At 36.5% G+C, this 16,635-nt stretch overlaps 2 long non-coding RNA genes across 2 annotated transcripts; one reads left to right on the forward strand and one right to left on the reverse strand.

The window, feature by feature from the left end:
* Window positions 1-9,211: 9,211 nt before the first annotated feature.
* Window positions 9,212-10,818, reverse strand: LOC308386344. The gene is made up of 2 exons (XR_013969776.1): window positions 10,371-10,818; window positions 9,212-9,743 (listed from the first exon to the last, which is right to left on the reverse strand). It is a non-coding gene; the product is annotated as an uncharacterized lncRNA (long non-coding RNA).
* Window positions 10,819-10,971: 153 nt separating this feature from the next.
* LOC308386343 lies at window positions 10,972-14,274 on the forward strand. Its single transcript, XR_013969775.1, has 7 exons — window positions 10,972-11,233; window positions 11,710-11,749; window positions 11,895-11,941; window positions 12,254-12,298; window positions 13,156-13,185; window positions 13,647-13,715; window positions 13,922-14,274. It is a non-coding gene; the product is annotated as an uncharacterized lncRNA (long non-coding RNA).
* The last annotated feature ends 2,361 nt before the right edge of the window (window positions 14,275-16,635 follow it).

Genomic DNA, 16,635 nt, shown 5'->3' on the forward strand with positions numbered 1-16,635 from the left:
AGGTTTTGTCACATAATGTATGCATGTTGTTTAACCTTACATACATATATTAAAAAAAAAAGCATAACTCATAAGTGTATCCACCACATTTAAACTGGTTACATTTAATAAACTGTCAAACAGAATACAATTGTGTAGTTGCAGCTCCAGTAACATGCCACTTGTGTAGGTGGAGGGGTGTAAATAAAATGACACGTTCTTATACAAAAAAGCCCTTGTTGTTGTGTCCATGGACTCAAATGTGGTGCAGATGTTCTTGGTTTGTTTATGGTAAATGGCCTGTATTTATATAGCGCTTTACTAGTCCCTAAGGACCCCAAAGCGCTTTACATATCCAGTCATCCACCCATTCACGCACACATTCACACACTGGTGATGGCAAGCTACATTGTAGCCACAGCCACCCTGGGGCGCACTGACAGAGGCGAGGCTGCCGGACACTGGCGCCACCGGGCCCTCTGACCACCACCAGTAGGCAACGGGTGAAGTGTCTTGCCCAAGGACACAACAACCGAGACTGTCCAAGCCGGGGCTCGAACCGGCAACCTTCCGATTACAAGGCGAACTCCCAACTCTTGAGCCACGATCGCCCGTTATGTAACAAAGACAATCGTGAATACTCGACACATTATTGTGGAGCAGTGTTACATGCTGTAGTGTTAATAATGCATCATCAGTGGTCTGCGCTGCACTGAGCAGTGCACCGAGTCCACTCTGTAGCAAACTGTGCACAATGGATAAGGGTGTGAGTGAGTGAGCAAGGGCGTTTTCTCTGCTTTGATTAAATTTATCAGAAGCCTCATTCATATTTATAGAATAACAAGCCGAATATCCAGCCTGTTAAACAAAATTACCTTTTATATTTACAGACAACAGCTTGCAGGGAAAAACACACCACCTAACTTTGAAAGGACCTTAGGGCTAGTGTTGCGAAATCAGTTTCACCCCGGTTCTTTTTATTCCTCGAAGCATCCAGAGACGGCACCGGAACTCAGTAGTCATTTCACAAAACCTTTATTCACCTTTATTCATCTTCATTTAAGCATGCATCTTCTAGAAGGGAAGACGTGCAAGGCCGGTGTCCCTCTGCAGATCTTCACTGCTTTGTCTGTGAAACACAGTTTTGTAGAAGTGACCCCATCATAAAACCCCATGGTGTGCTGCAAACTCTGTGTCTGTGTGTATGCACGACCATGTGAGTGCCTGTATTTGCGCGTACCCGTATGTCTATGTGAGTGCACGTGAGTGAGTGTGCGTGTAGGTGTGGGCGTGTCGTAACAGTCAAAGCACTGTGTGTGTATGTGTCTTTGTATACGTGACTTCCTGGGGGTCATAAAAGTAATCTCCTCACCCAAGCTACACCAAATTCCTTTAGACAACATACAAAACAGAGCTAACATATTACAAACACTGAGACCCCCACTCTGCATCCACTGGGCCATTGGCCTCTTGTTGTCTTACATTTACAGATATGGTGGAGAGTCTCCTACAAACCTACTTCTAAGTTTATAACAATTATGAGTTTTAATAAAAGTACAAGCATCAGCATCAGCAACCCCCAACTGTAGCTTCCTGTCTCCTTCTATGGCAGGCAGACCCCCAGTGTCCATAAATTCCTTTCTCTCAAAACAATTACACACACTCTCAGGGCTACAGCTAAGCCAACTTAAAACACAGACAAATCCTTCCTTATTCCTCTGATCTAAACAAATTTAACACATCATATTATAATAATTATTTTCTTGTACTCACACTAGGCATGCTTAGTTATTGTCATTTTGTTGTTTCATGTCTATTTTTCGTGAAGTTTTTCAAACTCTTGGTTTAGTGTTTCCCTACTAATTCTTTCCTCTCTGACTTTGTGTTTATTTTCCAGTTTTGCTTTGTCTCTGTCTTCATGTTCAGTGTGAGTCTTCTTGTCTCTGTGATTACTGCCTTTTGGATTCTTACATTATTTATATTGAAGGTTGATCTTCTTGTGCTTTACATTAATTTTTCTCCCTCCTCTTACTCCCTGATTGTTTTCATCTGTTGATGATTGTGTGCACCTATATCTCATTATTGTGTATATATATAGTACTGTGCGATTTATCGGAAAAATACACAGAGATACATGGAAATACAGCATATATAAGGGAAAAAATGGAATTTGTACAAATCTAATGAGCTTTAAAGTCAATATTTGGTTTGACCACCTTTATCCTTGAACATAGCCTGGTGTCTCTTAGGCAAGCTTTCTTGTAGTTTCTTTAACCTCCTAGGACTTGGCGTTCACATATGTGGACATCACATTTTGGGTTATTTAGACCAAAACACCAAATTTTCCTCTACATGTGCCTGATATCCACTTACGAGGACATCATACTGCTACTGTTCTATCAAAATTTTAAATGAATACCCTCATATGTGGCTCTTATTTTTCTTAAAAGCAAAAATAAGGTAAAAAAAAAATCTGGTAATTTTTGTTTGTACATTCATCGGGCCCCAATATGCCCAAATATCAAAGAGAAATTAAAAATGCATGCTGTGGAAGAGTTCGGGTCTTAGGAGGTTAAGTAGTCTTCTGGAATAGATCTCCAGGCTTCTTGAAGGACATTCAAAGTCTTCTTTGGGTGTTTGCTGAAGTTTAGGTCCTGGGGAGGCCAATCCATTACCAGTCTATGTGTGTTTTTCTATCTAGGTATCGTTTAACTGTTTTGGGTGTTTAGGATCATTGTCATGCTGTAAAATGAAGTAGTGGCCAGTCAGACTCTTATATCTCACTTTTAAGCCAATATCTCTTTGGGAATTAATGTTGTTAGTGCAAAAACATTATTTCATGCTTGTCTATCTGTGTTGTCTTTGGTGGTTTTTTTGTAGAAAATTTGTTTTTGAATAAGAGCTTTATGCTTTATGACACAATAGTTCACTGACTGATTCATGTTCAGTGTTAATGGTCATAAAAGTCTTTCAGAAAACCTGGAGAACTATTGCTCAAGACCTTGGAAGACAAATATAAAGAAACAAGGAGTGAGTCAAGACTTTTGCACAGTACTGTAGCTCAGCCTCTCCAAGTTATTTGTTAAGACTTCTGTTATGTTCTCCTCTTGCATGACAGACGTAGTCTCTGCTTCTGTGTTTGAGTCTGAGTGTTTCGTCTTCACTCACCTCGTTTCACTCTGTGCACTAACACACCACTCTCCATTTAACCATTAGGTATTGTTAATCTCTGGGTCTCTTCCACAGTGTGTCTTTTATCCTGTCTCCCTCCCATCCCTGAGCCCGAGTCTGCTGGAGGTTTCTTCCTGTTAAAAAGGAGTTTCTTTCCCACTGTCGCCAAGTGTTTGCTCATAGGCGGTCATCTGATTGTTAGGGTCTTTACCCTACATTATAAAGCAACTTAGGGTAACTGTTGTTGTGATTTGGCATTATATAAATAAAACTGAATTTATATGAATTTGTTCATGGTCCTATTAAACCATTTTTTAAAATTTATTACTTACTGCTTTTTAATTTGTTTTAGTTAATATTTTGCATCATAGTACAGTATATAATCTCTTCTATATTGCTGGATGCAGATCTTTCCTTAATTTTACTTTACTGCCTGGAAAAATGCCTTGTTGCATCATCATGAGCGCCCACAAAACAGTAGGTAATTCACAGTTAACACCATTGGCATTTTCCTGTTATTTTCAGCAGTCTGTTTATGACAAATGTAGCAGGAGGACTCTGGGTGGCAGATACATGCCCACTCACATGCATCAGTTCCTTTACTAGGCTGGCGGCCCATAATCCTTTATTATTCAAATTCAAATTCAAATTCAAATTTTATTTGTCACGTACACAGTCATACACAGTACGATATGTAGTGAAATGCTTGGACAACTGCTCGTGACCTAAAGAAAACAAAAAAGGAAAAGGCTATGAATAAGATAGGAAATAAATATGAAAAATTAAAAAGGGTAAATTTAACTAGGAAGGAATAAAATATAAATTAAGGTTAAAAATGAAATAACTGTACAACACAAATTAGAATGAAGGGTAAATTTAACTGGGAGAATAAGATAAAATATATAAATTAAAGTTGAAAATAAAATAACTGTACAACAAAATACACAATACACAATATAGAACTATATAAGAATGTATGAAGAAATATAAATAAATATATACACAATAACAGCAGCATATACACAATAACAGCAGCGTGATTTAAGTAATGAAGTGAAATCACAACAGAGAAGCGTGCCTCAAATGACACAAACACAAATTTTCTATAATCTAAAAAGGGTGTCTGTGAAACAAAAAATAGCACATTTTAAAAATATTTACGAGCTTTTTGTTCAGGAACTGTAACTCTTAACTTTTTAGTTATTTTATTATTAATCAGAATGTCACATGCCAAGATGGCAATAAAGGAAAGTGGACTGAAGCAAAACCCAGGGCAGACTGAGAGAGAGGAGAGGTTAGTCCAGGTGAGGAGTTCCACAGAAATATTCCAGAGGATTATGTTTGACGTGGGTGAGGTGGCTCACTTGGTTTGTCTGGGAAGAATGCATAGAGGGGGGACCGCTAGTCTGATTTATGTCTGGAGGAGGGAGAGGTTTTCTTTGTGCCTAAGATGTTATAATGATATGGCAGTATATAAAAAAATAAAATTGAAAGGTTTTCAGATGAGGGATGTCAAAGGGACAGGACAAGCTTGATGGGAACAGGTAGCTTACGCTGAAGAGCTAGCTGCTCTTTGGCTACAGAGGTAACACTGGGAAACAGAGAAATAGAGATGTTAAACTTGAAAGTTTGCAAATCTATGGAAGAGCCCGATTCCCACTAATGAAGCAGAGCATGTGGTGGAAACTTGGTGTTGGAGCTGGTCCTAAGGACTGGCTGAAAATGAGACTGATGCGCACCACGGAGTCAGCCGAACAGCGGGAATCCAAGGCGGCCCCTCATCTGTCCAACCCTACCTGCACTTGAAGAGAGTTGGAAGACCAAAACATGCAAATGGCTGAAAGTTATGGCGTGTAAAAAGTTGCTGCAGTGTTTTATGGTAAGCCAGAGCTGTGGCTTCCTGAATAACTTCAAAACTGCTAATGGATGCAGGGTCTGTGTTTAGACTTTTGTGACATGCAGCAGCCCAGTGTCTTAATCATTTGTTATTGTTTTTATCCTTGAGTGACTCACAGTGATTCATGTTCAGTCCTTTTAATTTTTTTACTCTAACTGGTGAAACTGGCTGCTTATTTCTAAAGGCACAAGTTTTTTTTTGGATGCAGACATTCAAGGACTTGTAGACTCAAATTTCCTCTCAAAATGCCCGTCCCCTCTGAGAAGAAAGATGGTTCACAAAGAGGTAATATACATCTTCACGTCAGGAAGATTACAATCTTTTTTTTAAATATAGTTGTGAACAGATGGCCACACAATGTCTCTGGTCTCCACATACACAAACTGTAGTGTGTTTTTTAAAACAATAAATATCTCTATTAAGCCATTACACATATTTTACATGATAAACTGAACGTTTTTGACTGAAACAGCCATCACTTCTCTGGCCCTGATGTCAGTGTCATAAGCCCGGGGATGGACCAGTTGAGCTTAAAGTCAATTAGAAATAGGCACGAAAGCCTGAGATGATATGTGTTACATTTCTTCACTTTGCTCGATTCAATAAAATGATAGTTGAAAATTATTCTTTAACACAAATTTAGTTTAATTCAATGAGGACATTCAGTGACGTGACTTCAAGGAGTTCCTCGGACTGATGCTGAGGTCTGCAAAGTGGGTCCACTCTTTCATTTTAACAGCCAAAAGTTACTTAATGCTGAACTAATCCCTGTGAGGTTTCTGTAGAGAAGATATGAAGTGTACAAATCTTAGCAAGCTTTCCTCGTGCCCAAGTGACAGAGCTCTCTAGTTACAGAATTTATTATGATGAAAGTGACTGAAAATGGAAAAACTCACAAAGGAAAATAATTGAGGTGGAACGATGGGTCAACAAAACATTCAACTTTAAATTGGTTGCCATCATTGCTTCAGCCTTTAACTGTATTTTATTATTGCAGCCTTGATTCATAAATAAAAGTACATCTTTAATTATTTTAAACAATGCACTTTTCCTTATGACCTCATGCTCATATCAGGTGTTAGGAGAAATGATCCATAGGTTTATTTAAGTTTCCTGTCCTCTGTTTGCCTGGCTTAGATGAATAACTTTGTGATTTTACTGTGAGTGAGAGCTTGGGCAGCGTGGTGTATGCTGAAGTCATTTAAGGAGAATCTGTGACATGGCGATGAGTCAGAGGTAGGAATAAATGCGCCTTAGAGCCAGAGGAAGTGGTTCAAGTAGATACTTCAAATAGTTTTTTGTTTGATAGAAAGTAAAGGGGGTCACTAATCTAATGTTGGCCTTTGGCTTTCAATGACCACTATTCAAAGCAGCTAGATGAATGTGACCCATTGTGAGCTATGTCTTTCATTAGTGCAATAATGCAGAATCCCTATAGGTCCATGTCTGTCTTACATGTTAAAATGAGAGGAGCTCTAGAGTTTTCTGTTGGATAAAACAGAGTTTCTTGTTGAAACGCAGAGCTGTGATGTGCGGGAAGAGAATAAGCATGCAGTTTATGTTTCGTTAACACACAGATAGATAAGAATGTTGGGTAATTTTCAAACAATGTTGCCAATATTTTTATGTCCAAGGTGTCACGATTTCTGCCCGTTTAAACTCTTTGTGTGTTTACAGCATGCACAGTGTGATAAAGCTGTGATAATTTGCACAAGAACAAGCGACACCCCTGTCAAGAAAAATGTGCCCGCTCTGACTAAACCAGTGAAAATGCAGTGACAGTGTCCCCCGCAATGCTAATTTCTCAAGCACCATGAGTGAAAATCTTTCAGCTGTTTTCTCTCATTTCATTAGGATGTGGCTCTATTTCATGCACAGCAAAAGAATATTGTCACAAAAACACATTTTGACTTTTGGTGTGATATAAACAATGAGAAATTGTTGGTAGATATTCATAAATAAGGTACTACTGTGTTTTTCCCTTCACTTTCCCCCTTGTTAGATCAAATCTTTTTCATGCAGCCCTAATAACAGATACATGAGAGAGCTGTAGTATTAACATAACAGTGTTAAAAGACATAAAAAGATGGGATTTTTTGTCTGTTTAAATTCTGGACCGCTAAGTCTATATAATAAGCATGCACAGACTTTGGGTACTTTCACATTTGCAAAAGCCTTCAAAAAAAGTCACTGATGTCAATGAAAAATCCATGAACGCTAAGGCAAAAATAAATCAGTTTCTGTTAACACCACGAGAAGATTAAACTTCAACAGCTGTGTTCTACAGTTTCAAGACTAAAACACGAGGAAATAGGGGATAATACAGCAACCTGGAAACAAAGATAGTAACTGTGCAAATACAAAGTGGCAACTTTTGGTGCTACAGAAAAAGTGGTCAGTCTGCTGACTGTGATTCAATCCCCGTAAATCCTCCACAGTGAAATGTTCACCTGTACAGCAGAGATAAACAGCCTGGAATAAACGGATTTCGGCTTTTGGTCTAATTTTCCCCCACAAGACAAAAAACATAATTTTTAACCAGCCCACTAATTTAAATTGCATTAATGTGTAAAGTTTTGCATGCTACTTTTAGCAAGAGGTGGAGTCCTTTTTGTTGTTCTACAGTTTAGTTGAACTAAGATCAGTTTCTTTAGTAATTCTGCATTCAGTAAAGTTAAAGGCGCTTCATCCCATACGGTAAAAAAATACATTTTTCCTGGCCAAAATATATTTCAAATATATGGTAAATATATTTTGTATTTGTGATGCTCCAAAAAAATATATTTTTGAAATTGAAAATATATTTCTTTCAAACCAAAATACATTTCAAAACATATTTTAGGGTGAAGAAAATACATTTCCAACCTTACAGTAGAATGTATATCAAAGTATCCTTTATTTAAAATATATTTAGTGCAATAATGATGATAATGATAACAATACTAAAAGTAACATGTTTTATGCACATCTGCAAAAAACAGTTGGATTCAAACAAAACAGAGTCAAAGGTCTATCACGAATTAGGTTGTTTATTCATTTGCTTACAGTATTTCACATTACACAATATCTCACTATAATGTAGCGTTCATTGACTTTGAAATTATCTGTCAGTGATACAGTAAACAAGATACAACAACTGCTATGTACACTTTAGTTTTTGACAATATATACAATTTAGTACTTAAAGGAACACACTCCACTGTTTTGGAAATAGGCTCATTCTCCATCTCCCTCAGAGTTAAAAATGCAGCGTCTTCTTTCTAGATCCGTACGTTAATAGGGCTCTGGAGCGTGATCTTACGGGATGGGGCGTAGCCAGGATTTTTGGTCAAGGCGCCATATTAGCAGGCCAAACAAATGCTTGCTGTGTGGTCGGTTGTAATGTTAGATTGCACTACCGACAAAGGAATAAGCTTGAAAACAGGCTCTCTTTTCATTGTTTCCTCACCTGGAAACATCATGAGGGAGCTTATGTGTTGGATGTTACCAAAAGAAGGCGTCTAGCCTGGATAGCAGCTGCGAGACGAGCTGATATTCAGTTCTCTACCAGCCACAGATATCTGTTGGTGTGCTCCAGTATTTTCATTCAGGTAAGTTCTAAATAAGTTCATATTATTATTTATAGCCTGTTAATTTTATTTTCAATAGCACAAACTTAGAACAAACATGCAGAACTACCTTCTATTTATAGAGTTGCTAATTATTTGGCATTATTGCAACAAACCAGCCTATGAAATGAATGAAACAAATCCTGACTGGGTTCCAACACTACACATGGGGCACTACGAAATCCCTGCTTCAAACTACATGCTACATACCACCATGCCAATCAGATTACTTCTTCCATGTGAGGGTAAAAAGGTGACCTTCCTGGATAAGATGGCAAAGGTTTGCTGCGTTTTGGTGAACATGTGCCCCAGTGTGGTAGTAAAACCAGGGAAAAATGCTCTTGTTAAATACTTTTAAGTCTTGTGCTGTTTATGTAGTGATAAGTTTTCAAAAGAGACAGTAAATTACAGAATGCTAGTAGTGGGTGATATTATACAAATGCTGTCATGATTTTATGTGAACATTTTGTCATTTGTAAACTATACATAACATTTTTTCTACATTGTAACTGATGTGATGTTCGACAAAGTGCTTTTAATTAAAAATAGGCAAACATTTCTTTGTTTTTTTATTCAACTTTTGAACAGTGGTATTTAGTAAGTACATATTCAGTAAATGCAAAGTATTTACATGGCCCCTAAATTAAAACATTATGGGTTATTCAGAACAGAACTATGCTTGGAAAAATATTGTCCCATCAGTTGATCCAACTCCTCCACAGTAGCAGGTGGAACTTTTCTTTTTTGAGGATGGCTTCTTTTACCTGTCACAACGAATGGTCTGTTTATGTTTTGATCAAGAACCTTTTTTTTGGGCAGCTGAAGAGGAGAAGTCTATCTTATGGCCAACCTCTGGCTGTATCTTGGTCATATTACCCAGCAAAACCCAGTATGCAGGTTCATCTGTAACAGTCCTTGTGCCACAGATCCTCACTGTTGCTTCTACATTAAACAGAAGAGCAGTGACATGGCTGCAAGTCTCCACGACTCTAGCCATACAGCTGCAGTGGGCGGCTTCAACCTTCCCTGTGATGCTCACAATGACCTGTGGCTGCAATGCTGCAATTCAGTCTTTAAGAGTGCAGGACCTAAAACACACACAGACAAAGTTCATTTAAAGACAAGAACTTTAATAAGCCAAGTCCGACACAAATGTGTTTTATTTACTTTCAAATCCATTTATCATAAATGTAACAAATAAAGTGTTTTTATGTATCCATCTATAGAACGCTGCATGTTATATTCTAAATCTGCATGTTTCTTTTTAGAAACCTATCAGCAAAAAATGAACCTAAAGTATGTAATGCAAGGATGTAATCACTTTCAAGAGGGAGAAAACATAAAGTTCGACTTTAAGTGACAACTATGGACACCTAATATGACAAGCAGATTCTGCAGGTCATTAATCAATGTATAAAACTAAAACAGAATGTATTTTTAGTGACACAGGACACAAACAAGGAAGCAAGATGTGTAATTAGGATTATTTATAATAAATATGAATTAATTAGGGCAATTTCTTTAACCATAAAGAATAACTAAATCCTTCAGGACAATGTCACATCAATGCACTGAACTCACTATGTTATCCCTCTAACAGAGCCTCTACATGTTCTCACTGTAATTTCCCCCTCACGAATGAATTTTTGCTAGCACTAATTTGAATGCTGGGGGGAATCAAACGCATTTTACTCGCAGTACTCAAGCTGACTTACCTTTGCTTGAATGACGGCGTACTCACAACGTGGAGGCTTAAAAATAGCCAAATCTTGTACCCAGTCCTTGGTGAATTGGATGTGCGCCTCCAGAGATTTATAATTGCGAAATTGGTGCGCCGTGTATGCTCTGACTCCACAGACAAGGTATGAGAGTAGATCATGCTAAGTCAATAGCGGTTTGGTCTTCAGGGTTTCTACTCCACGGCTATATTTCATACGGGTCCACATTTCAACAATCAAGTACCGTCTCTTTGCATCTGGACAGAATCTGTCTCTATACCGTCATTTTCTTTTGAGCTACGTTTCAGAATGGTTCGTAGCAATCTTGTTTTGATTCGTGACCTGCCAAGATGGTGCTGCGCTCCCACAATGCATTGCGACATTACGTCAACTCCAAAGCCCTTTGCGTGCAGGAGTGTATGCGCATGCGCATTGCCACGGTGGTTTAAAAAATAAAGATATAATGAAAAGTAATTAATAAAAATTAAATATTTAAACATTCCCACAAATGTGCAATGAACGTGCAAAAACTCTCTTTAGTAGTTGTTGCTGTTTCTTTCTTTCTTTCTTTCTTCTTTTTTTTTTTTTTTGAAAAATAACGACGTCTCTGAGGCGCGAAATCTGACAGCGAGAGGAACGGCCGGATACAGGAGACGGGAAGAAACAAGCCGATTATGTTCGCGTTAATTAAGTGGTTGGAAGATGTAAAATTCTCAATTCTGCCAACTGAACATATACGAGATTTTAATGAGGATGAATAATTAGCCGGCATGGAGGAAACGGACCTTTATTTCGTGGAGTGGCGACAAGAAGCCAAGGCGGGTGGCCAGTCTAAGAAGCCTCCATCATCAAGCTAGCAGGTGCCTTTTCCCATATAATATTACTTTATTCTCGTGTATTTGGAACGGAAGCGTAGAGCTGCCACCCAGGCAAAAGAGAAATATAAGTATATCACGTTATAACGTGAAAAGTTTATCGTTCTAACAATATACTATCATGTTTGAACAACATGTTTGAACAACATTGTACGAAAAATGTACATAATTATCACGTCCGTACAATATTGTGCGAACGTGACAATTATGTATATTATAATAACGTGATATTATATTATACAAACATGAAAAGCATAATGTTAGAACAATAAACATTTCACGTCATAACGTGATACAGCTCTATTTTTCTTTTGCCTGGGTGGCAGCTCCACGCTTCCATAATTTGGTAATCAAAATATGTAACTTAATTAATTATATTGTGACGTACTTTTGCCTTTTCTTATTATTCTGCCTTCTCAATAACTATCAAAGCCTATTCACATTTAATTTGGCTTTCACAGAAATCCTACCTCTCCTTCTGGCTACAGAGTACTTACCAAGGTTAGAAACAAAGAACAGTTATGCTTTATTAATGTTCGCTAATTACAATGTTCCACATTTCCTTGCTTTTTAAGTCATTTTTAGGCTTTTTAGAGTTTTTGTTTTTTATTTTTTTAGCAGTAATGTTTCTGCCTATTTATTTCAGCCCATGAAATCGAATGCAGATCTTCCTAATGTGAGATTTACATAAATGTAAGTAATTTTGTTTGTCATTGTCATTAATGTTGTTGCTGTTGTTGTTTTTGTGCAGTTTGCAATCATATAAACCTAGCAAGCATCAGTCAGCACAGTGACTAACCTAAACAGATTCTTGCTTTATTCACATATATTATATGTAATTATATATACCTGCACATTGTACCTAGGGTTGCAGCCACTTGGCCCCACCCCATTGTTGTGACAGCCCTGATTGTACTTATACACTGCATCTGAACAGGGAACAGTCTGCCACATTAATGTATTTTTAAGTGACTTGTTTGTAATACATGAATTTGTTTTTTACAGATGTCAAAGTCTCAACCTCATGCTGCCCTCCCCCATCCTCCTAAAGTAAGTATTTGTTGTTGTAGTTTTTTATGCGGTGTCTGTGTCACATGCTAATCATAATTATTGAAATAACTGTTTTCTAACAGATTTTCCAAAACACTAGTTATGTTTGTTGTCATTCAGACCAATACTACTGCTTAGACATTGTTTAGTGGTCATGCATGTTTGACAAGCTCGTTATGATACCAAAACAGTAGGCCTATCACAATAATCGATATATCGACTTAACACACAATACATGTACATGACCTCAATAATTGTTGATGATGTAATTTATCCGCCATTATATTTACAAAAATAAAATATAATGATAACAAAACAATAACATTAAATAACATTGTTTTCTATTTGTTAGAAAATTTACTATTTATTCAAGTTTTTAAGGTATCTAATATTTTGATTCCTAATTTCAATGATCTAAATACTTTAAGAATTAGATGTTGGTTTGTCAATTGAAAGTGTGTAGATCTTGCATTATTATGGTGTTATATTATGATTATACATTCAAAGACATAAAATGGTCTTAAAATGACAATGACATAACTTGTCGCAATTGTTTATGGGGCAATATACCGACCAACAAAAAGTCGCTATCGTAACAGGCCTTCAAAACAGACGGTTTTATGATTGATAAATTCAAAAAATAAATACATTTAATTTCTCTGAGATTCTCTAATATTCAGTTACAGTTCACAACACAGTTACCCGTACATGCAGTATTATACTGTAAATATAAATCTCTGCATTTAGCATCCCACTAGAAGCGTCACAGTTACTGCCTCTTTTTTTTTTTTTTTTTTTTTTTTTTTTTTTTACAAATACCTGTACTATCACTAACACATTTACTGTTTTACTTTTAGCCTGTGGATACAAATGCAGATTTCCTTAATGTAAGTTGTGCATTTTAATTACATCATGTTATTTTTATTATTATTTATTTATTTATTTTATTTTACATTCAAATATTTCAAGCTTCTTGGTTAAAGAAGCTTGATTGCTAGTAGGTAAAGAATAGTTCACCTATAATTCATATTCCCAATTAATTTCTCACCTCTGATTGAATGCCTTTGTTTGTTTTCCTTTTGACTATAACAAAACATTTTTGCTGGATATATATGGTGAATTTATATGCATAGATACAGTCGTAGTGCTTGACACATGCAAACAGCAGTAGATGTACTAAAAAGGAAATAATTACAATCATGATGTTGATTGCTGATGTCAGTATATATATTTTAGAGGAATGTTTTGTTTTTCACCCAAAATGAACTATATTGCTTCAGAAGAGATTTATTACCCTACCGGACTCTTATATATTGTTCTGTTTTTTGTTTGTTTTTGTTATTTTCAGGTTCAATGGTGCGTGTTCTTCTAATGGCCGCCTTCCCACTGGAGGTTTTGATCCACAGCAATTTAAAAGGTAATCAGCTTTGAAAGTCAGTTCAAATGGTTAGCTAATAGTACTTTAAAAAGCCTACAACTCTGTCACCAGTTTCTTTACCAAAAATTACCCATAAAAGTATCGCTCAATAGCATATATTGTAGTTCAAATGTTTAGTTGTACAAATATCAAATTTTTGGAAATCTAAAACTAGTCAAACACTCAAATGTTCATGCTTTTTATAGGAGGACAGAGCAAAACGGACATCGGCGCAGAGTGAAGAACTGCCCTTGATAAGGACACTATGACAGCCATATATAGTAAGTGAAGACTTTCTGTGTATCTAAAATTGCATACAGCACAAGTAACTTACTTTGCAACCATTAAAATAGGTTGTAAAGTAAGTTACCAATACAAATAGGTGATGATGCATTGTAGTGGTTGGTCTCAGACAAAGAAGGTCAACAGATTTATGAATGCTGGAAGGTAAGGAGAGACGACCAAAAGGGGTGTTAGCATTACTGTAATGTGAACTGGATAGACTTCCCATCTAGGAAAAAAAAGAGGTAAAATTATGCGTAAAATATATCTGTATTAATATCTGTATCTGTATTGCCGTGAAAGCTGGGGGAACTGAGACTGCTGGAAAAGGAAAAGAAATTACATTTTAAGTATGCTGACTTATGTTCATACAATCACACACACATATACACATACACACACATATGTGTGTGTGTGTATATATATATATATATATACACACACACACACACATATATGTATATGTGTGTGTGTTTCTTTTAGAATGTTTGAGTATGTAATGAGAATAAACTTATAAAATGAATATTCCTTGCTTGATTGATATGCTATATGTATGTTTTAAACATCAAATAAAGATTTCTTTCAGATGTTACATGTGAATGTGTTTTCTTAGAAATATATGAAGGGTTAAATTTATATTTTTTTGAATGATTTTAAATAAATTTAAATTGTATTTTGAAATATATTTTATTAATATATTTCAAAATATACAAAAAATGGCCAAAAAATATATGTGCTAAAAAACATTTCAAAATACATAAACATATTTCAAAAATGTATTTTAAAATACATTTTGAAATACATTTCAAAATATACAAAAAATGGCCAAAAAATATATGTGCTAAAATACATTTTAAATATATAAATATATTTTAAAATGTATTTTAGCACATATATTTTTTGGCCATTTTTTGTATATTTTGAAATATATTTCAAAATGTATTTTAAAATATATTTTTTTACCGTATGGGCAGTAGCAAAGTTGAAAAAGCAACAAAAAACAGGATTTGTTTTGCTCCTTAGCAAGCCGGAGCATTATGCATCACCAGCAATACAGCATAATGCTTTGCTTTTTGGGGAGTTCTCTTTTTTTGGCACTTAAAAATACCATCACCACATATTCACAAATAGAGCCTGGTCAGTGCTCTGTGTATGGCTAATAGACAACAATTGACTGCCGCCATCTTGGATTTTTACGTGGGACTACTTTGACTTCTTGAGTTGGAAGTCCAACTCAAGTGGATTTTCCAATTGAAAATTCCAACTGGGAGCTTGGAAATTCACACTTCACCAGGAGTGGACAATCTGTTCTTCATAACCAAGCTAGCTAGTCTGTGCTAGCAATAGCATTAGCACCCTAAATGTCCTGTTTGATTTCACAAAACAAGATGACAACATCAGAGATGCCAAACTTGACGCCCTTTGGCTGTTGCTAAACCAAAACATGTCCATTGATATTATAATGGATTTATCTATATTATACATGTTCAGTAGTAACAATTATATAGATGAAAACAGAACATTTTTTTTGTTTTCTTCTTTCTTAGTCTTCCTAGTGTTTCTGTGGTGCCTTTCTATTGATAGTAGAGATGGCATTATACCACTTTTTTATGTCTGATATCGATACCGATATCATAAATTTGGATATCGGCCGATACCGATATGAATTAAACTTCCGATATAGTGTGTTTTTTAATCAATAAAACTGTTTTTTAATATCTTGCTGCTTTTTGTATAAGTTCATACTCAAGTTAAAAAAACAAAACAAAACAAAAAAAAACTAAAGCTATTCTGTTATACCTGTATGCAAAAAATGCATTGCACCCAAAATATTTCATAGTTCAGCAATACTGATCAATCTAATAAACTTAAACCTACTCCATCCTCCCTATTCTGGTATTTTAAAGAGTAAGCAACCTAACTAATAGGGCTCTAAAACTCCCAGCAAAAAAAAAAAGAAAAAAGAAAAAATAAGGAACCACCCTCCACCTCATGATGCTTAATCGACGTAATCAACTTTAATTTGATGCAGTGTGAAAAAAAAATGCACAGAAATAAATTGACTGCAATGTGGTGTATGCTGTACAGTGCAGCGAGGAATGCCCAGACCTCTACATTGGAGAGACCAAACAGCCACTTCACAAGTGCATGGCACAACACAGAAGAGCCACCTCCACAGGACAAGACTCAGCAGTCCATCTGCATCTTAAGGATAAAGGACACTCCTTCGAGGATGCCAATGTTCACATTTTGGACAGAGAGGACAGATGGTTTGAAAGAGGAGTGAAAGAAGCCATCTATGTCCACTGTGAGCGACCATCTTTGAACAGAGGCGGTGGTTTACAACACCAACTCTCTGCCATCTATAATCCAGTTTTGAGATCCCTTCCCAGACGCCTTAACGCCCACTCACATCCTGGGCCATCTGATCTCAGGAATTCGCATGATAAGGTGGGGCCAGGTTTCACAATGAGCTCACCCGAAACTCTGGCTGATTGGGACCCACACCCAGTTTCACACCTTGGCTCAGGCGATTAGAGGATCATCAGGGGTCCTTTTGTCCCTCTGTGGGGGGACACTCCCACTAGGTTTATATCTGGGACTCTCCACCATTTGACCTTAGAACTGAAGAAGCTTC

This window comes from Rhamphochromis sp. 'chilingali', assembly GCF_963969265.1.
Source record: "Rhamphochromis sp. 'chilingali' genome assembly, chromosome: 18".
Lineage (NCBI taxonomy): Eukaryota > Metazoa > Chordata > Actinopteri > Cichliformes > Cichlidae > Rhamphochromis > Rhamphochromis sp. 'chilingali'.